General features: G+C 42.9%; 1 protein-coding gene across 13 annotated transcripts in view; it reads right to left on the bottom strand.

The window, feature by feature from the left end:
• The window catches only part of PLAGL1 (PLAG1 like zinc finger 1), a 100,083-nt gene that overhangs the window by 12,619 nt on the left and 65,118 nt on the right, over positions 1-22,346 (bottom strand). For 9 of the 13 annotated variants that reach the window (XR_003428323.1, XM_027084536.1, XM_027084583.1 and 6 more), the window contains 2 exons: positions 17,984-18,048; positions 9,366-13,901 (listed from right to left, as the gene is read on the bottom strand). The gene's annotated coding sequence lies outside the window, so the exon portion shown is untranslated. The remainder of the gene's footprint in view (positions 1-9,365; positions 13,902-17,983; positions 18,049-22,346) is intronic. The other 4 variants (XR_003428324.1, XM_027084566.1, XM_027084524.1 and 1 more) reach the window with 1 other exon arrangement.

Raw genomic sequence — 22,346 nt, 5'->3', positions numbered from 1 at the left:
AAGCATCGGCTGCCCGCCCCCGGTTCTGCTCTGGGGGGCGCCATGCACAGCAAGCCCCTGCCTCCCCAGCCTGCCAAGCAGTCAGGTTTGCAGCCTACTGACTCTTTTAAACTGTCACCTTGAGAGGTTTTATTGTGTTAACCCAGTGACTAAGCTCTTATTTTCTTAGAAACAAGGCTGAAGATAAGAAAGCTGAAGTGAACTGTTTACCTAATACCTAGAGAGAAAATTACACCACAGCTTTAGAACATCAAATCTATGCATTAGACTTAGAAAAAACGAAAAAGGACGGGGTGCTAACCTTCTCTTCACAAACAGTATGAGTTATATCTAGTTAAAGATGGTACACTGAATAAAAGTATGTAGCCCCAGTCTCTCCTGAAACTCTACTAAAACAATATTAATGAGATTTTTTCAAAAACACAACCTAAGATAACAGGAAAGGAGAAAACTGCAACAAACTTTTGGAAGCTGGAAAGCAGGTAAACAAGCAGTAACTGACTTAGCCGTCCTAAGAAAGTGGTATTCTAAGCCAGTAATGAAAAGCTATGAAGCAACCTGATTCACCCCGCAGAACCCATCAAGTCTCAAAGTTGGGCACTGGGTACTTCTGGAAGTGGGGATAAGAGTGGGTATAGAAACAGAGAGAGTGGTTGAAAGTCTGTCAGTGCGTTCAGCCCTCTGACCCCCTCCCGAAAGAGGGTATGAGAAGGGGGTCCTATGCTGAAACAGGGTGAATTAAGTAGAAGTTTGCATACTTCCCCTATTCGCCTATCAGAACAAAGGCGACCAGGCCTATTATACTCTCCAGGACAGGAAACTGAAAGAGTCTTCTCTGGGAAAGCTGACTAGCCCAAGAGAAAAGAGCTAACGACAAGGACAAATGGCAGTCCTGAAGGGTTTACCCATATTCCCCTACAACGAAGCCCTTGTTGACAAGCCCTATCTAAGTACACAAAGCTTCCATCAGCTTTTCTATGGCTCCACTCACGAGTCAGCAGGCCTCCAAGGATCACCAGAAATCAGAAGCAAGCAACTATTAGGAAAAACCGACACAGAACAAACAGAAAAAGGCAGCTAGGCTAATGAAGAAGAAAAAAGACTATGGAGAAAACTTCAGAAACAACTGTCATTAATATCCTAGAGAGAACAGAATATCCCCAAAGGAACCGGAGTTTTAAAAAAGAAAACAACAAACTACAACAAGGACAGTGACAAGTGCAAGACCCCAGGCGCAGGCATTTGAGTCAAACTTGCTGGGGGAGCATCTGAGAATCTGCAATTTTAATAAACTCCCCTGATGACTCTTAGGCACCTTTATGTTTGCCAATGTGGCTTCTTTTGAGGGTACTGCTATTTTTACATCTTTGTTAGTCCTAATGCTCACTAGTGATTAGCACCATGAAGCAACCTTTTATGACCCAGAGACTAATTAACAGTAGACCATCCATAGGTTAAACTGTTAAAATGTGCATCATTAGACTAAGAAACAGGAATTTAATTTTTTTAATTAAATTTTTAATTTAAATTTTTTTAATTTAATTTAATTTTTAAGTTAATAAGACAGTTTACTATCTTTGTCATATGAAAAAGGTACCTATTATCACTTTCTTATTAAACATTTGTACTAGAAGTTGTGGTCGAAACAATAAAGCAATAAAAAGACTTAAAATTGGAATGGAATAAATCTTTTGCCATTCACAGATGACTATATAGAAAACTCCAAAGAATCCACACATAGAATATGAGAATTAGAAAGTCTGACCAGGTATTTGGTTACAAAAATCAAAATACAAAATCGACTGCATTTTTAAATGCCAGCAAACAGAAATATAATTTAAAATTAATTAGCCACAAAGCAAAGATAGCTAGGAATAAATCTAACCAAAGACAAACAAGATATTTATGGAGAAACTATAAAACTATACTGAAAGACAAAAGAAAACCTAAATAAATGGAGAAATATACCATGTTCATGAATAGGGAAATACAGATAGAATTACTGTAATATTGGCAGTTCTCTTCATATTGATATACTGATTCACTGAAGTTCTAATAAAAATTCAACAAGGTTCTTTGTTGGAACTTGACAAGATCATTCTAAAATTTTACATGGAAGAGGAAAAGTCAAGAATAGCCAAGACTTTCTCCACTCAGCTGGCTCATTCTCATCATCATACAAACAGACCAAAGAAGAAAAGGCAAAAGATAACAGATAAAAACTTTTATAAAAAAAAGGTACAGGGCTTCCCTGGTGGCGCAGTGGTTGAGAGTCCGCCTGCCGATGCAGGGGACACGGGTTCATGCCCCGGTCCGGGAAGATCCCACATGCCCCGGAGCGGCTGGGCCCGTGAGCCATGGCCACTGAGCCTGCGCGTCCGGAGCCTGTGCTCCGCAACGGGAGAGGCCACAACAGTGAGAGGCCCGCGTACCGCAAAAAAAAAAAAAAAAAAAATACAGTAATTACGGCAGTATGATATAGGCACAGGATTAGACTAGTGGACCAATGGAGTAGAATGAATAGCCGAGAAACAGACCCACTTTTGTATGGAAACTTAATATACGACAGGGCTGGCACTGCAATCATTGGGGAAAGAATGGACTACTTAATAATTGGCTATCCATATGGAAAATAAGGAAACTGGATTCCTACCATACATCATATAGGAAATTAATTCCAGACAGATTACAGGCTTAATGTTTAAAACAAAACTTTACACCTTTAAAACCTTTAAACCTTTAGGCAAGAACGAAAAACTTAAAAAGTATTTCACAGAAGGGGAAACCCATGTAGCCAATAAACAAATGAAAATATGTACAGTTTTATCCAGGTTAGATCTCTTGCTCCACCATTAAAATCACTTCCCATGTACATTTTACTCTGTGGGCCTTCCCCCTTCTTGACTGGCAAAACTTCAATCCTGGTTAATTTATTTAATCCCCACCCCTATTCCCGGGCACTCCTTATGCCTCCATTCCCTGCCTCTTTTTTTTTTTTTTCCTTGTGTCATGCACTTACATCTGACACTTTTTGTTTTATTTCTTAACACCCCCCTCCCCAACTAGATTGGCAAAAATTAGAAAGTCAGGCAAAACCAAGTAATGCCCAGTGGAAGGGAAAGAGGTAGTATACAAGCCTGGAGTCAGGATGTGTACATTCTAAGATGCTCCTCCTTAAGAACTAAGATGTGATGCAATTAAATTGCTCTATAAAGACTTATGCATGAAAAAAAGTGAAAACAATCATTGAAACTCCAGATGGATAAGATATATGGTTGTCGAAGGAATAACTATCTCTTGCTTGGGAGATCAGGAGAAGTTTCACGGAGAAGCCAAAGTTTAAGCTGAGCCAGCAAGTTTACCTGGTGTTCGAGGGGGAGGTGGTCTACTGCAGGCCAAGGGAATGAATCAACACAGGGTACTAGAAAATAAGTACTTCAGTATGACTGGATATGGATGTAAACATGGGGGTACCATGGACAAACAGGCTGGAGAGAGACAGACCAAATCGTAAAGCGCCAGTGATGTACTGCTCTACTGCACTAGGAGAAGGTGGCCTTTTTGTTGTAATATTTTAGCAGGCTGACTAACATATTTAGTCAAGGGTAGCCACTAACTCTGGGTTTATGTGGAGGTAGAGTGAGGTGGGGAGAGAAGTAGAAACAGGTAGAAAGATGCCAACAAAACACTGTCTCAACAGGAGTAGGAGGCATTCCTGCTGAGTGATGGAAAAGGCATAACAAGCACAGGAATCTAAGCCTCAAAGAGCCACAGAAGACCAAGAGGAGGCAAAGTACAAGGGGCAGGGATCCCAGGACCAGTGACCAGGGGAGCCAGGCAACAGGAACCCACTACAGTAGGCGCCCCTTATCCACAGCGAATATGTTCCAAGACCCCCAGTGGATGCCTGAAACCACAGATATTACCAAACTGTACATATGCTATGTCTTTTCTTATACAGGCGTACTTAGGATAAAGTTTAATTTAGAAATTAGATTAATTAGATCAACAACAAGAACAAAATAGAACAATTATTACAAACACTGTAACAAAAGTTATATGAATGTGGTTTCTCTCTCAAAATATCTTTTTTTTCCAAAATATCTTATTGTACAAATTTAATGCCTTTTCTGCGCCTCAACTAAGCGCTTATCGCGAACCGTGGCCGTAACATTTGCGGTTTCAGGTGAGACAGCAAAACTAGCACAAATTTCTCTTTCCTTCTGCCCAATTTCACAGATAGAAGATTCCTTCTTACTGTAGATCTTAGCAACCTCGACATATGATTTTTCTCCTTATTAAGTTGATAAGTTTCATCTTTTCCCTTAAAGGAAGCACTTTACGGCGGCTCTTTGGCTCATCCAAATTGACGGCATCACCACTCTTGTGCTTATTAAGTAAAATAAGGGTTATTTGAACACATGCACTGTGATACCGACAGTGGGTCTGATAACTGAGCCAGCTACTAAGTGACCAACAGGCAGGATATGCTGGATGAAGGGATGACTCACGTCCCGAGTGGGATGGAACGGGCCGGCATGAGATTTCATCGTGCTACTCAGAATGGTGCACGATTTAAAATTTATGAATTATTTCTGGAATTTTCCATTTAATATTTTTGCACCGTGGTTAACTGAAACCATGGAAAGTGAAATCTCAGATAAGGAGGGACTACTGTAGTTAAATTAGGACTTAGAAAATGGTATAGGAAACAGGGGACAGTGACGGTGGAGAGGGAAAGAAATGTCAAGCCCCAGAAGAAAAACCTAGCAAAACACAGGAGTTCGGAGTTCAGTTTCAGAGGTATTGAATTTAATGGTGCCTAAGGGGCATTCAGGCCAGCCAGGAGACTTCCACATGGAGGAGGCCCTGAGGTCGTCTCCCAGGCTAAATAATAGCGAATAATACCCTTGCCTGCAGGAAAGTGGATACCATTCTGAATCTGACTTCTGTAAGTGACTTTATAAATTACTCTGGGCTCTGTGTATGTGGGTGGCTTCAGATCGTCAGTAAGGGCGCATGATCAGCCTTGGTCACCAGTGTCTGCGCTCCCCAAGTGGGCTGGTACAGTGGGGTGGCCTGGGCTGGGCAGGGATTTGTTTTCTTTACAGCAGGCCGCAGCTAGACTGGTCCTCCCTTAGGGGACCTACTCTGCCCTGTGGAGCCAGATGGAAGTGGGCGTGTGGTGGCATGTCCCTCTTGGAGGCTCCAAGGACAGAAGAAGCCTTCTGCCTCAATTCCCTCAGTTCCTCTTAGGTAAGGTAGTGTAGTGACAAGTCTGTGGTGATAAAAATAAGCAAAATGAGAATTAAGTTTGCATTTTAAAAAAACTTGATAAGATGTTCCAAATAATTTCTAGATGGTGAAAATACAAAACGAGACCCTAATAGCTCAAAAATCCTGTTTGGTTGCCCACTCTACGAGAAGAGGTGGGCTTTTTTTTTTTTAACAGATGGGAGCATTTTATTATTATACTGTGTTTAGCACATCGAAGATAACATGTAACTGATTTTGTCAAGACTGGCCACTCCAGGCCTACATGGAGGTGGGGAGAGAAGAAAGAGGTAGAAGCAGATAGAGATGCCCATAGAACTCTGTCTTGCCTGGGATGGGAGAAAGCACTGGAACAGGCAGAAGCCCAGGAATATGAGCCTTGATGAGCCAAAGAAGACTGAGAGAAAGCAAACTGCCGACGGCAAAAGAGGACCGCCGACCAGGAGCCAGGCTCCATCACCACAGAGGCGTCATCTGAAACCATCCTGTTATGATGCCACTCCCTCCCGCACCCACACGGAGCGGAAGCAGGGACCTTACACAGCTCGGGACTCCCCAGACAGGGCCGAAGCACCTCTACGGGACCGGCCACTCGGCATAATATCCATCAGGCAGAGAGGAGGGAAGGAAACATCTCTACAGGTTCTTAAATGCTCCCCACTCCTCCTCGCCCCACCTCATACACGGTGCTCTTAAATATTAACATTTAGGAAGAAACAGACAAAGGTCTACAAGCAAGCAAAATAGGTAAGTGCATCCGGAGAGGCAAGTGTGAGGCCCGGGACTGGTTCTCAAGCTGAGATGGGACGGAATGTGTCAGGGAGACTGTTAATGAACGCTAGGTAGCATGGCAGGGGGTGGGGTGGAGCACGGACCCGAAATCCAGACAAGAGCCTTTGGTGTGAGGAGAAGATTTCCTAGTCATTAAAGTCAGCGGCAGGGACTACTCCTTTGTGACAGCTGGAAATATATCCCCCTCCCCCCTCCCAACAAATCCTCGGCTACTCGCCTTTATGCCCTTTACGATGTGTTTCTATAGCTGACAGCGGTGATCTCTTTTCCTGGAACTCTAAGAGCAGGGCACAGAGGAACCAAAACTTACCTAATTATCGGCAGGGCCTATTGTCCTAATACGGTTACCATTCTAGGGAAAAGAAAAGCCTGATTCCTTCCCAGGAAGTGTGTGAGGGCAAAGGCTCACACTGAGAAAAGAAATAAGAAAAGCTCACTAGTCACATGGATGACGGGAAGCCAGACGCCCGAGTTAAAATCTCTTGACGGAACCTTAAAAGCTACATGAGATCGGGAAAGGATGCTCAAGACTTGGGAGGACCGTTTCATCCTTAAAAAAGCCAGCTCTCTAAATAAATAGAAAAAGGGCTGAAAGTGCAGATAACAGTATGTCAGCAGAGGGTCGCCGGGGGCTGAATTAGAGATGACTTTCTTTGTTTTTCCTCTTTGAGTATCCGTCCTGTCTAAATTTTTGTAATGACTACTTGGGCTGAGTTGAGGAGCCAAACAGGTGGACGAAAGGGAGTAGGTCCATCTCAGGCAGAGGGGAGACCATGTAAAAGCACAGAGGCATGAAGCCACACGGGGCAGCACGGATCATGTGCTCTAGTTTGGCTGGAAGGCAGGTGTGAGCAGAGGCGGGGGAGCAGGCGATGGGCCTGCAAAGAAGGCAGTGCCCTGAACACAAGGGCTCCAACGCGCCAGGCGGGGGGATCTGGGAGCCAGGGAAAGTGAGGGCGCTGTATCAACAGACTGCCGTCCACAAGAAAAAAGTTACACGTAATCACTAATCCCTCCCCCGTGAATAACTTCATTACCCTGCGGGGACAGCAGATTTAAAAGTACTGTTCTGAAACCTCTAAATGGTTCCTTTTTTTCCCACAAGGAGGGCCTGAGACCTAATCTGATTAACTGAATGGACACAGATGTAATTGGCAGTTTCAAAAAACAATTTACACTTTTTTTTTTTCCAAGCTTTTTCAATGGATGAACATCCGGAACTCACTTGACTATAAACTGTGTACACAGTTCAGAGAGAAAAGTGAAATTGCTGTGCCCACTCCAAAGCTCACACCCCTTCCTCCAGAAGCAGAGGTCTGCCCACCTCTGCGGCCACATGTGTTATTTACGGGACAAAGCTACTATCCAGCGCTTGACTTGAGAATCTTCTCTTGGCCTTTCCACGGCACATCCAATAAATTCAAAGGATGCCAAGCAAACTGTTAACCCAGACATACTTGGTTAGAAATATAAAAATATTTATCACTAGTCCTTTAAGAGGACCCCAGTTTTTCATTTTTGTCTTGGTAAGGTGACATTTTATTTCATCCTGTTTCCAGTTTAAAAGGAAATGGCACTGGAGAGACAAGGCAACTTTTCCAAGTTACTGCACTGTCTTCTCTGAAAGGGAGAAAGGAATGTCAAGGAAGGGGGCGGGGAGCTTAAAAAGAGTGGAACACCAGCAAGCAGGGCCTCCTCTCCTTTTCACCTTAAGTCTTTTCTCTCCCTCATTCACAGCTTTAGGTTCTTTGTTTGTTTAACAAACCATTACAATCATACCCAGTTCAATGGGGAGGAATGTGAACCTCTCTAAGTAGCTGTCCTCGCAATCCACATGTGTGGTCCATCCGCAGCCCATCCGCAGGGGCTTCAATGTGCCGTCCTGTGCTCCTGTCGCCCTGGAGGCCAGGCACCTTGCTTACAATAAGCCCCAATTTCCCGCTGCCGCATGCTTCCTGCTCCTTCCCAGTAGCCTATAGCGATGCCTCACGTTGTTCTTCCTTCCCGGCTTGGCTGGCGACTGCCCTGTCCATTTTGCCTGAGCTTGTCCCGCTAAGCTCCAGAGACACACAGGGCCTGGGGTGTTCACCACCCCCTACCTGTCTTCAGCCCACAGACTCACCACCCAATACTTGGCAGTCACATTCCAGGATCTTACTGGTTGTCACGCACCGTCTTCCAGTGTCAATCATACAGTGACCGGAAGATACAAGGGCAAGACACTCCCACCCCCCCACACACACCCCTAATGAGAACTGCCAGTGCCTTTCTCAGTTCCTAGTAGACATGCTGGCCACGCTGGGATGAATTTCAATTTCTAGCCAAGAAATCATGATATTATTTAGTAAGAATATTCTATTTCAAATGGAGCCAAAAGAACCTTCAGTAAAACAATATTACATTTCAGTTGAACTCATAAAGTCCTCTCATGCTACTTTGTCTACTAATGCCCATCTGACAGCCCTGTGAGATGGGCTAGAAAGGCATCTTTAACCCCATCTAACAGATGAGGAAACTGAGGCCCAGACACCTCAGTCCTTTGCCCACAGGCACTCACTAATACAAAGATACTGCAGGCAATACACTGTACTACGCAAAGCCTAATGCACAGCGTTAACTTCTAAGAGTGTTAACTCCCATTAATGTCATGACTGATGACGACGATGGTGACCAGAGGCCAAACCCGGATGTTCTGAGCTAAACCAAGCACTCTCCACTCCCACCTTGCCATCCTCCCCGGCTAAGCTGTCTACACAGCAGCGGACTTCAGCAGTAGCTTTTACCGCAGTATTTTCAAAGCCTTGGAAGCTGTAGCTGGACTCCCTAGTGCAACTGGTACGTGACCAGCATCTTCCTTAGGCTTATCAGTCAACATCTTCCACAAATGGGAGGCAACCTTTACACATCTTCTTATGTACACAAGTGAGGAGTGAAGATAGGGCAGCTTTAAAGCTTTTGAACTGATGGCGTTGTCAGCAGAAAATTCCAGAGATCTGCAGATATTACGGGGGCTGTGTGTGGGGAAGGCAGAGGATATGAGAAGTTGTTAACTGCAGGATCTGATTCCCCGAAACACAGAGGATACTAATTTGCTTTTTAAAAAGAGAAGGTCAAAAGAATTCTGTTCTAAGGTATTTCACAGTTTGAGGGGGAAATGTAGCTCTTCTCTACCAGAGGCTTTTTGAAGTGCCTTGAACCTCCTGCATGTCCTTGACCTCTTTTACTATGTGTTTACAAGCAATTACTAATAAACATGCTCAGATAGAAGTAATTTTTAAAAGCGATCATTGCTTGCGTACCTACTCGGCGACAGGAAACATCAGCTCCAAGGCAGTCAGGGAGACCTCTCAGAAGTTTGAGGCTTCAAACCTGTAAGAAGAGATCTTGCACACCTTAAGTGAACGAAGCTAGAAAAACACTCCCCCTGCCCCCCACCCCCGCTTACGTGGCAACTTGAGCTTGCTTACTTCAAGAGCACAAACACATACACAACTGCTAAGGTGTGGAGGAGATTTTCTCCTGCTTTTTAGGCATTTTAATAGACGATAGATCAAGTTCAGATGTTAAAATCCTACAGTATAATACGTCAGTAGACCCACCACCCTTAATTTTTAAATGTCTCAGATACACCATATGGCAAAAGTCTGTAACATTTAGATCATCTGATATATTTAAAAGGTGTGCTGAAGTTCATAATGTTGTAACTTAAAAGGTTTTCAACGTCTCATGTAATCTTGCCCAGGAAGATCTTTAAGTATTTATATTATATCCTTTGTCCTACTTGCAACTGGATTAGAAAAACCCTGTTGTTTTCCCCTGCTTTCTGCAAGTAGAAAAAAAAAACAACAACCATGAAATTGCTTACATAAAATATTCAAAATAGAACTCAGAGGAAATGGCATTTTTAAAAAATCAACAGTATTAGAATACCATAAAACGGGTATGCAAGTCTATGTAATAACAGAACCTAAAACAAATTATGAATTGAAAAAAATCAGCAATAAACAGTAGACATTCATTTTCAACAAAAGCCTCACATAAAAAGCTTCATATCTTCATATAGATTTATCAACCGTGCAGGGTGAAAAGGTGAAGTCTCCAATTTGCATATACAGTTCCATGGTTACCAAACCTGGCTATACGTTAGAATTACCAGGGCAATCTTTTAAAAATACAGATTCCTAGGCCACAGTACAAACTAACACTGACTGACAGCGTCGCTGGGGCCCTGGGAACTTATGTTTTCACCAAGTCTCCAGAAAGGTCTACAGCCAGCTTCCCACCACTGATCCCTGGTGAGCATTTGGAAACGGGTATCTCTGTTCACCAATCAATTATAAAAGTTGGCTTCTTCCAACTAAGACTATTCTAACCAGTCAATCCTCTTAGGGGGGAAGCTTTTCGGGATTCTCTTTACTGGTACAAAGGTAAATCTATTATGTAACAGCCAATTATATCTCACCTAAGCGATTTATTCACTTGGTTGCCTGTTTTCTTCTCTTAATTTGCTCAAAAAGGCTATGTCCATTTATTTTGAATAAGTTATTAAACAGGAAAATTAAGTTAAAAACAGGAAAATTAAGGCCATTTTCAGACAACTAAAGTTTTAAAATAATCCACCACAATTTAGGGGAAATACTGGAGGTGAGTAGGTTCTCTGAATCACCCATAGTATTTGTTTTAAACGTACTCCTTGCTTTGCAGATGCATAAACACTTCACAAATTATCCTCATGGTCAAGCTCTCTTCTCAAAATACTCAACCTTTATCGTGGTGGTTTAACTGGGTGGTCTCCAAAGGCCTATATTAATTTTTTTTAAGAGCTGTAAAAAACATTAAGGCAAGAGAGTGCAATTCTTCTGGATGATTCCTCCTTTGCTCCTACCCATCTCATCAATGGACAATACCAATTTATGAATTTATGAAGAGAGGCAGAGGCTCTCTTCTGCTTCACTAGAAAGGGCGCACATGACATGAAGTACGCAAACCAGGCAGTGGAGTAGCTTAGCTTCATTGTCAAAATATTCAAATTATCACTAAAAGAAAGAGATTCCTTTCTGAATTCAACAATACTCCTTGGCCTCCGAGGGCTCACACAGGAGCTTATTCTTAAGCCGTTCAATGTAAGCAGCACTAGTGAAAGCGGAGAACTCTGGCAGGGAGGAGATCAAGTCCCTCGGCCTTTCCCACCTGCCATCTCAGCCCCAGTTTAATGCTTAAATAGTTAACAATGCAACAGAGAACCTGAAAGCATGCGTGGCCCCAGGGGAAAAATCATGCGCAGTGTACAACAGTTTAATAAAGCAGCGCAGAGGCAGCTAGGAAGAATAACACGTCTGCATGTGACGGGATGCTACTTGCAGACAATGGTTTTTCAGGTCAGAATTTGGATTTCAGAAATCACAGAGAAAAGGTTTCAATATGTCAATTCTATTATTTTTTTTGTAAAGAATACGTTTTTTTTTTAAATGACCCAATAACATTAAACATTTCTAGATATACTTGTTTCTGAGCTTCAGAGTAGGAAGAAAAATCACATTTTTCTAGGAACGAGGATTGGTGCACGGTAAACAGATCAGTTAGAGGGAATTGTCTTAAATAAAGGGGAGATATTTAGGGGGAAGTGATTTGTTTATTCAGTGATGACAAAAACTAAAGTTTCCTGAATCTAGAGCGTTACGATTTCTAGAACGCATTTCTGCTGTCACAATCTGTTTTTCTAAGCATTAGCTTCTGAGCCGCTTTGAGAAACGCGTCTTTTTCTCTGTTAATGAACTGGTTTAGCTGCCTGCTGAGCGCTCACTGAAACCCGAATTGAACAAAGGGATTTCCCTCCAGTTTCAGCTCATTCACTTGGAGCTACTCCTGATTTTGCTTAAGTAAATTCTTCAAACTGACTTTTTTATTTCAAATGATTTGAGTGGGAAAGAACTGGGCGAGCCTGGACACAGGGAGGCCTGCCTCGGCTTCCAGCGAAAGACTCCTCTGGGTTGAGGATGTGCAGGGCCTGTTTTCGAAAAGCCTCCCAGATAAGTTTTTTATTTTCTAAGGACTGTAATTCCAGACGGAAAGGAGCCCACCCGATTTGGCAGATCACAGGCAGCTAAGTCTTACTTCGGGGAGCTGGATCACCGCGACTGAGATTATACCTCTGAAGTGGAGACCGTAAACAGGACATTCATTATTCATTTCACAGCAATGGAGTCGTTTTGAAGACGACAGGAGCATGTTGTGAAAGGGTTGCTCAGAGTTTGAACAGATCTGTGAGCCTGGCACCTGGCCCTCTACCTTCTCTCACACAATCCCTGGGGGACTTCAGTCACCACCCAGGGTTTCAACTACTCCTTGGGGTCACAGACCTCCCAAATCTCTATCTTCAATCCTGAACTTCTTTCATATTTCAGGCGAATCCATCTACCTTCCTCCTGCACCTCTCAGCTTAGATATCGTCAGTGCCCCTGAAGGTCACCTACCCTAGAGAAGGGGCTCCGCACGGCTAACCCGCCAGGCCTGCTCCTCCGCCACCAGCGATTTTAGCCACTGGCACCACTATGGGATAAGAGTTAACGTCTGTTGGATGCTCACCAGGTCATGGCCGTTGTTTTAATCACTTTACTTAATGCTCCAAACAACCAACCGTATGCGGAGGAAGCATTAACCTCATCTTACTTATGGGGAAACTGAGGCTTAGGAGTGACGCCAGTTTGCCCACGGTCACACAGTCAGCAAGCAGCTGGGCCGGGCTCTGCATCCAGAGTGTGGGATTTGAGAGTCCACATTATTAATAGTCAGTCTCTTCACCGTGTTGCTTCCCAGCTGCTCCAAAGTTAGAAACTCTGGAGGCATACGAGATTTTACTCACTGACTAAGCTATACAGATTCTTCGAGCTTATTGTCTCTCAAATCTGTTTCCTTCTCTTCATTTCCATAGTTACCAGTGTTTGGGTGATGTTTTGCCTTCATTACAGCCTCCAAATCAGTGCAGCAGGACAACTCTGGAATGTTACTTCGTTTGTCCTCCCAACATCCTTTCTAGCTCATTTAAAACAGGTGCAGCTTTGTAATTCCTTGTATTTTAGCCCAGATGACGGCAGAAGCAGTCTGTCTTTCTTAACATCTAAACCCAGTGAGGAGACTCTGCCCAATTTCAGGGTCGAGAGAAGGAGAGAGCGGTAAGAGGGAGAGAAAAAGACACTGTCCCCTCCACCCCCAGCTCCCGGGGCTGGAAAGGAAAAGGGGCCCTGGCACAGCTCTGTCCCCAAGGCAGGGCAGAACCCTCTAGAGGACAGCTGTGGGTGTGCTCAGGGAGGCCAGGCCTGGGGCAAGAGTGGCAGGGCTTCAAGAGACCACTACCCCACTGTCATATACCAAAGACCAGTCCTCACCTACCGGGTGCCAGGGAAGTCTCCAGATTCTAGGACACACACTCCACGGGGGAAAGGGAGACACCTAAAAATGACTGCAATGAAATTTCTCTCTAGGTTGACGGCATGGGGAATACAAAAGTGAGTACTTCCTGCATACTTGACACCGTGGAATGAGATTCAGACCTGTGAGGGGCGCCTGAGTAAGGTGCAAAGAATCACAGACTTGTGTGCATCTGTGCTATAGACTAGCTTCAACTGCCACAATGGGAGCCAGATTATTTTTCAAAAAATGCCACCACCCCTCCTCTTGTAGAGAGGAGTGTGGATTCTGCAAAGGTGCTGGGGACCTGGCAGCTGTCCTGTGCTTTAGTCCCGGGGGGCAGGTAGAGAAGGAAGGAAGGAAGGAAACAAGTACAGATGTCGAGAGTTTACTCACAAGATTAACGCCTCTGATTCCTATGCAAATACCTAGAAAGGGAGAGACAGAGAAAGTTTAAGGCCTTTATCTTAAACTCTGAATTGCTTAAAAACCAAAGGAAAAAACAGAAGTCTACTAGGAAGAGAAAAGAGAGGCCAGTGCTGCTAGAATCTTGAGGCCCAGGACACCGCCGCTTCTGAGCCTGGACGAGCCTCCCAGACCAGCTGCCCGGACAGAGTTTCCATCAGTTTGGAAACCAACTGTTTCCAACAGTTCTGGAAACTGTTGGTTTCCAGAAGATGGAAATAAGAGTGTGCTGGAAACTGGGGTGGTGTCAGGGAGGAGAAACGATATAAATGTGACAAATTTGTTGATTCAGAGACGTTGCAGTAACGGCAGGTCCTTGTGACCCCAAATGTCTACAGGGATTTGGACTCTGGGGTCAGTCATGTCCTCAAAACAAATTCCATTTAAATTCTGTGGCTGAATATCTGAGACTTCGGATGAGGCTTATGAAGGCCCTGATGAAAGCCAGAGAGGATTCTAGATAAGCCAAGATGTATCAGCCAGTATGCCGAGATTAGAACTTTTGGAACAGGGAGTTCTGGTTGGAAGCATTTCAGACATACAAGAATCAGCAAATAGGGGACCCCAGTTTCCTGCTGCACTAGCACCCACTAAGTCTGCGCATCCACAGGGAAGACAGACCCGGGAGAGGAGGAGATATCTGGGGAGCAAGTGCCCCATCACAGAGGCAGGGCGGGCCAAGACAGTGCCCCCCTCTCTGCTTCGGTTATTAGGAAAATGAGCATTTGGTATTAAACGGTGCCCAAGAAGAAAACCCCCAGACAGGGAACTTGGAAGTTAGGGTGCGTTGAGCAAGCAGACAGAGGCTCGGAAAACCAGAGTGCAGGGCCGCTCTCCTCTCCTAAGGGTCTGGCCTCTGCTGACACTTGCTTCCCTTCTCACACCAGATGGGGGAGCCCAGATGGAAGAGAGGAGGGGGCAGTCAATGAGCACTCACAGGGCTCAGCCCCAACCCTCACCATCCGACAGGGGCAACCACGTGCCGGAGGCTACCTTCCTACCTGTGGTGCCCCAAAACTTAGTGGCGGTGGAGGGTGTGCTGGACGATGGGGACCGGCCCACCCTACTGGCCAAGAACTCAATTTTCACGTGGCTTCCTTCAAACTACTACTAGCCTGGCAAGTAAAGAGCTTATCAGTAAAGGGACATTTCTACGCACTGGACACCGAGATCCCTACTGGTTCCTCAGCCTCTCTGTTCTCAGACTGGCTCCCCTTCATCCCTTCATTCTAACAATGCCGCTGTCAGAGTGATTCTTCTAACATGCAAATATGCTCCCGTCACTTGGCTGTTTGGAATTCTTCAATGGTCCCATTAATTTCCGTCAGTTGCAACCAAGAGTCCTGACTGATCCACTGCAAGTTTTTAATCAGAAGAGCGATATGCTAAGGGCTCGCGTTATAGAAAGAGACCTCAGACAGCAGGCAGACAGATAATGCTCCTGCATTTATCCATTCTATACATTAAAATCAGTAATTCCATAGGAAAAAACACAGAAAACAATTTTTTAAAGCTGTGCACAAAAAAGACTAACAGCAATAACTGAACACTGAAGTTTCTCTGTAAAGCTGAGTGTTGACAGGGAGCTCTAAATCTCCCCTGAATCGGAACTAGCAAATGGGAACCATTTTAGGGAAACAACAAAAAATGATGATCACCCTACTGTGGTTCTAATTTGCACGTTGACTGTGTGTGTGTGTGCGTCTGTTTTATGAATCACTTTTAATTCCTGTGCTCAAACAAAAAGGGAAGAATTACCTTGGTAAATGCCACATAATGGATCAATTAAGTTACTCCCCAAATAAAGTACACTTTGTCATAGTATAAACACGCATAACTCCTAACACTATTTTAAACACATTGATAGAGATATGTGCTTTATTTATTAATTGTACCCACAATAGTTAACACCCTCCTATATGATGACCCCCCCAATGCCCTTCATCCCCAACGGCCTTCACTTTAACTTTTTGTTTGTTCAGGGAGTCAAGGAAGTTAAAAAAAAAAAAAAAAAAAAAAAAAAAATTAATGCTATTTCTTGGATAGTAACTTTCCTTACCTCAAAGTGGTATGATAATGTGTTTTACTCTCCCTTATTCTTTTACTAGAAGCATACTCTACTTAATACTAGGTTGTGTTCCTACAGTTAGTTAAAAAACGTTAACCAAATGATACTATTCTGCTGGAGGAAGTCCAAGAAAGATGGGCTGGTGGAGTGCAAAGAGCAGCGGCTTTGGAGTCACATGGCTCTAGGTCGGAACACTGCTCTGCTACTTGCCAGGTAGGTAACCTTAAGCAAGTTCCCTAACTTCTCTTCATGCTTACATCTCTCTACCTGGCAGAGCTGTTGTAAGATTATGCATTACGTATGTCCATACGGGGGCACAATGACTGGGGCAGAGTCTGAAGTTTATGTACAAGGTAGATGTGGCCTGTTTAGTAAGTATCAAGAATGATTTTATACACTGGGTAAGTTCACAACTAGGAAATATTCATAACCTGTTTCAGAATACAATACATATAACAGAAAGTATGAATTATTGGTTCACTTCAATAATCTTTCTTTAATTTGGATCATGACACAATTCCATTCTCTAACACATACTTGTAAAAGAAGTTTCTAATTATTTCCTGCCTGCTTCAAAACTTTGTATGTCATGTATTTGAAAGATTTTTAAATTCTTAAGCAGTATAATATTATTAGCTGTGCTTTTAATGGCAATGTCACATTTAACTAGAGGAAACAATTACAAATAGGCCTGGCATGAATTGGTCTTACAGGTATCATGAAGTCACCCAAATGATATACAGAAGTGATTCTGGCACATTTGGATGTTGCTAGAATCTTTCTTTTGAATGTATGAGTGGGGAAGTGGATTAATTTCAATTAGAACCATTTGGAGAACAGGAATTTAAACACACACATCTAATATTTCACTTTGGCCCTTCACCTGGAGCAGCTGTGGACAGCCTTTCTAGAAGTCAGTCCAAGAGCAAAATAAATTTGGAAGTGGTTCATCTAGTTTAGGAGAAAAAAAAAAAAACCAAAAAAACTCAAGTGTACAATGGGATATAAGAAAACTTACAAAGAAGACTGGAATAAAAAAATACGGCATATTGCAGTCAAGGACATTTTGCAAAAAACTATGTGGAGAGAGGCCAAAAGTTATGGTTAAGCAACACTGGTAGCACTAAAGCTGCAAAGTAGGGGGAGGGTTCCTTTGGGGTGAAGACGGCAATGGGCTTAAACAGAGAACGAATACACGTCACAGGAGAAGAACAACCCAAATGCTGGATATGAAATTTAATGACTAGGTGTCACTATTTTGAAACAGGCGTTTAAAACAAATCATCATCTCTATATGTATGATGGAGAAAAATAAAAATCAAAACTTCTGATAAATATTGGGGATCCTGTCGACCACGAGTTCCCTCAAATTTAGGGGCAAATTTAGGTTACCTCCACTGGATTTAGAGGCATACTTATTTCATAATTTTAGGAAATTTGGACAGAATATATGCAAATTGAGAATCACCTCACATTATGACTTTAGGAGCATGATTTAGAGACTGAATTGTCATGGATGCAACATACTAAATACGATTCTAAATGGAGTCTCATACCCCCAATTTTCCCCTAGCATTAATTTGTTTTTCTTTGAAAACGTCTTTTTAAGTGTCAGGGAGGGAGATCACAAGTTTCTAGGAAACAAGTCATGATAAATAAAAGGCATCTGTATAGTGCCCCTTATTTCTAAAGTTATAGGAGTATCAATGACAGTTCTTAGCATGTTCTCTTGATTTTTCTAAAGAGGAAAAAATAGGCTTTCATATTCCCCAGCCGTAATTTTTCCCTCAAGGTCTGCAGTTCCTCAAATGAAAATTCTCGGAGAGCAAGTGTTTTCTGGAACATAACCCCCTCTACCGTGGAGAGCGGGAAGCTTTGGCGTGTGCTCTAACGTAGGAGAATGAGAACACAGACTCACAGCTGGCCACAGAGAGCAGCCTGGGCAGAAGTCAGAGGGTGTAGCGGAGACACACTTACCTTTCTAAGTTTGAGGTACAGAGGAGTTTCAGATGTGACATGAAACATCAGATGTGAGAGCAATCCTAGAAGAGGAAAAAAATGTCAAAAGGTTAAAGAAAAAAAAAAAGGCATTGAGAAAAACCACACCGATACTGCGTTAGGAGACATTTATATACAGAATGTGAGTTCAGGAATGCCAGGATCAAAAACTTCTTTCCGTCAATATGCCATCGTGTTATATTCCAACCTTCCAGAGACACACCTCTAAGTTCTTACAGGATTTTTAGTTTGAGAGAGACAATGTGGTGACGTGGTGACGAGCTGGGGCCATGGTGTCAGAATGCCTACATTCAGATCCAGGTGTCACCTGGAGCCACTCAGAAACCTCACACCACTTGCTGAACAGCTCTCTGCCTCAGCTTCTCGCCTGTAAAATGGAGATGATAACCATACCTATAGCCTAAAAGCCTTTTGAGGATTAAATGAGTTAACGTGAGTGAAGTGCTGAACACGGCACCTGGGAAGCAAGGTGTACTCCTGTATTTGCAATTCTTTTCCAGAGACCCCAATTCACGTGAAAATTTCTCAGAGCCTCAGGAAGAAATCAGATGATAATCAGAACCTTTTGTAAAAGGGTCAACTAAGAACGTTATCCTTTAGGAAAAGGAAGCAGGTACCCAAGCAGGGCTGAGGGTGCACTGGGGAAGAGAGGGAAAAAGATGACAAAGAGCAAGGAAAGACCATTAAAAGGCCCAAACCAAACAAACAGGCAAACAAAAACCAAACCAAACAAACAAACAAAAAAACCCAAAACCAAAAGGAACCTTTGCTTAACTGCAATTTATTTTTTCAAAGACAAGCTTATTACTCAGAGGAGAGGCCTGAAGGGCAGAACTTGTTGACGGTAAGCATACCCGTCTTTCTTGTAATTCAACCTAACCCATAAGGAGGATGTTTCCCTTTCAATGACTAGATCAGCCTGTATTAGGGCCGCTTCATTTGGATGGATGGGAAGCTGTCTAAGAGGGAAGTATCTTTCTGCTAGGAAGTTTGTCTATGGAGATAAACACACACATAAATACAAAGATCTAATATATGTTGATCCCCAAACGTATTTTGAGGGTCTGACTCTTAAATTACTTGAAATTCTTCTTGTATACGACAACAGTCTTCAGGCCCGAGAAAAGGACTCTTTTATGGAGGATCATGTAGTTGACGTTATCTGGTTCTATAAACACAGCAAGAACACAACTTTTAACTACAGTCACTCCCTGGGGCCTGTATGTAGTTCTATCAATGTAGACAAGATATGCCTCACCGCTTTTAAGCTGAAACATCAAACGGAAAAGTGTCGTTTGATTTCCTCCTTCTCCTTCCACCCTCTACCCCTCCCGACTTTGGTATGATGTCACACGAAATTACTTCCAGAAACTGGGAGGATTGAGCAGCCGAGTTATAAAACCTAAGCAAGAGGCTTACAGCTTTCTTATCTACAACTTAATACTTACAGGGGCGAGAGTCTATCAATGATCAAGGCCATGGTAATTTTCCTGTTTTGTAAGAAATCTAAAATCTCAGCAGAGTCACAACCTGCCGAATCGACCCCATTTGTATGACCCATACAAGCACCTATCCCTCTACAAGACTGGCTACCACGACTCGTAAATTTGGAAACCTGTATTTTAAACTTCATCCCTACTTTTAATCAAGACAGAAAACCAAACAGATTGCTTTTAACGTAATCTTTGTGGTAAAAACAAAAATAACATGGAGAATAAAACATTAGCCAGTTTCTGTACCTGGGTGCTTACTTACCTCTCCCCTGCCCTCACCTTTTCTAAAGTTTTCCATTATGATTTTAAGATGTTATTTTTCCCAAAGAATGTTGACAACTATTTCCCACTTAAAGCTCTGGTTTAAAAAGAAATCGGGTTTAACGTGAGAATAACTCAGAAATTGGGCTTGTCCCAGGGTCCTGTGAAATCACAGGAGTTAGTACTCTAGAATCAACATTTCCCCTACACACTTTTCACTTAGAAGTAAAGGTGCTTGCTTCCTTTGACAAGAGGTTCATAACATACAGTGGTGGTGAAGCTGGTTAAAGAAACTGTCAAAGGTTTTGTTTTGCATTATTTCACATTACATCATAGAATTAAAACTTGAAAATGGAAGTCTATCCATCTCAATCACTAAAGCTGGTCAGGTGAAAGTCTACAAAACTCTAAATTAAAAGTTTTTTCATCTTCTTACTGAAAATACCTAAACACTGTGCTGAGACTTATTTTTTTAAACGAATATTAAAAGAAGAGAGCTTGGATTTGAAAAGGACAATGCCATACACTTTCTATGCCTCCTGTTCAGAGGCTGACGACTGCCCATTGCCACATTGAAAAACTGTTTAATAATCCTCCATAAAGGAGAGATTTTAAAAAGCTATGGCACCAATCAGGTAACAATAGATCAATCAGGTTTCCCTAAATGTAGTATTTGCAGTTGAAGCCTGGATAAGTAATTACATTCAAAGTAATGTACAGGGAGCTATCAATCCCCATTCATTCAGCACACATTCACTGAGCCAAGAGCTTTGCTGGGTTTGGAGATATAAAAATGAATACGACACAGCTGCTTTACTTCCAGCTAAAAGAATATACCTAAACAAAGAGCTACAGGGCAATGTGTTAAGTGTTATAATAGAGGTGTGCACAAAGGGCTGAGGGCCAAAGGAAAAAGCAATAAATTCTTTCTGGGAAATCAAGCAAGTGAGGGGAGAGATAAAAGAAGGTATGGTGATGTTTCCTTGTGATAAACTCGACTTTTTCTTTACTGTGTTGTCAAACGTAAGACAGTAATTTTAGGATTTGTGAACCGTTCTCATCGCAAGTGCTAAATTGGTCTACAAGCCAGTTTCATTTATGTTTGACACTGACTTCCAGTTATAATATCCCAAGAATAAACATTTCAAAACTAAACGTGATTTGTAGTATTTCCACCCAACACACACAATCCAGAACAGCACAAACACCTACGTGAATGAAACAGATACAAAGTTCAGAGATGTTTTGAAACATAAATGAATGAAAGACACATTCTAGAGACGTAGTGATATCATATTAACAATGCCTAAAATAAGTATCAATTTTTTTCTCTTCTTCTTAAAGCAAAAATAAAAGAATCACCTGATTATATCATGGTTAATATTTGTCTTTCTCTACTTCTGTGTTTAAAAAAAATAAGGAGGGTATTGAATCAACTTCTACTTAACATCATTTATTATGCATATCATATTCCTACTTATAACACAGTTGTGACAGAACCTCCATTGTCCATTACACACTAGCCCCAAACTTGAGTAATTCTAATGTAAGCATGAGAAACCACGTCTCCTTTGGGGTGAATTTCCAAATTCCTCTGTGTTAAACTGAGGTCTCATTTTCCCTGTGCCTGGTTTTCACAAGAAGGTCCATTCCACCCCATGTGCTCCTTTTCAGCTGTCAATAAACAGAGGCAGTGAATTCCCCCACGGCTTCACAAAGCTAGTTAGGCAGAGCCATTCATTCCTTCAGGAAAACAGGGCATTGATTTCAGTGAGTTCCCAGGGAGCAGCTGCAACAAAGAGATCAAAGGCCCACCTCTCTTTCCCTCCACTGCTTTCATTAGGCCAGGCCCAGACAAACAGCGACAGGTTTCCTCGAGACAAGGAGAGGGCCGGCAGACCACCTCATGGTTCAATTCAAATTCATCCGTTTCCTACATTCCAGTGACAGTCCAGAATGCTAACCATGACAGACCAGCACAATCACCCGGCATAATATACTGCTCGCTAGTTCATCCAAGGTCAGAGGGAGAAAACAAGCGCTGAGGGAAGTCCTCCGCTTCTAGGGCCTGCTGAGCCACGACGCCCCCCGACATTCCATAAATAAACTAGGCCCGCTCACTCTCCCTTTCTTTCTCCAGCCTGCAATCCCACAAGCGATGGTCTCACTTAATCTGCAATTTCTTTCGTGTCACCATACCTACACCACTGGGACACTCTATTCTCAACCTAATGGTTCTGCTGATGATAGGAGGTCTGCTACACGCACTGCCCTTCTTGGTTCACACCCAGTAAACTACTACCGTATGATGAACTGAGAGCTGTAACTCCTGGGGCTTCCCTCAGGCCTCATCTCCAGAGAAGGCCACGCGACCTAAAGAGAGACTCCGTTTGCATAAATTCTGTTTGCAAAACACAAACACGAACAGAGATAGAACAGTTAGCTTTTTGATGTGAGCTAGGTAATCACCGAAACTGGTAATCCAAGCTCTTAAATGACAGTCTGTGGGTGAATGAGGGAGGTGTGTGTGTGTGTGTGTGTGTGTGTGTGTGTGTGTGTGTGTGTGT

Source organism: Aethalodelphis obliquidens, unplaced genomic scaffold (genome assembly GCF_003676395.1).
Source record: "Aethalodelphis obliquidens isolate GAN/ISIS:26980383/991018 unplaced genomic scaffold, ASM367639v1 scaffold3, whole genome shotgun sequence".
In the NCBI taxonomy this organism is placed as follows: domain Eukaryota; kingdom Metazoa; phylum Chordata; class Mammalia; order Artiodactyla; family Delphinidae; genus Aethalodelphis; species Aethalodelphis obliquidens.
Note: the sequence above shows the minus strand (reverse complement) of the source record. Positions and strands in the feature narration are given on the sequence as shown.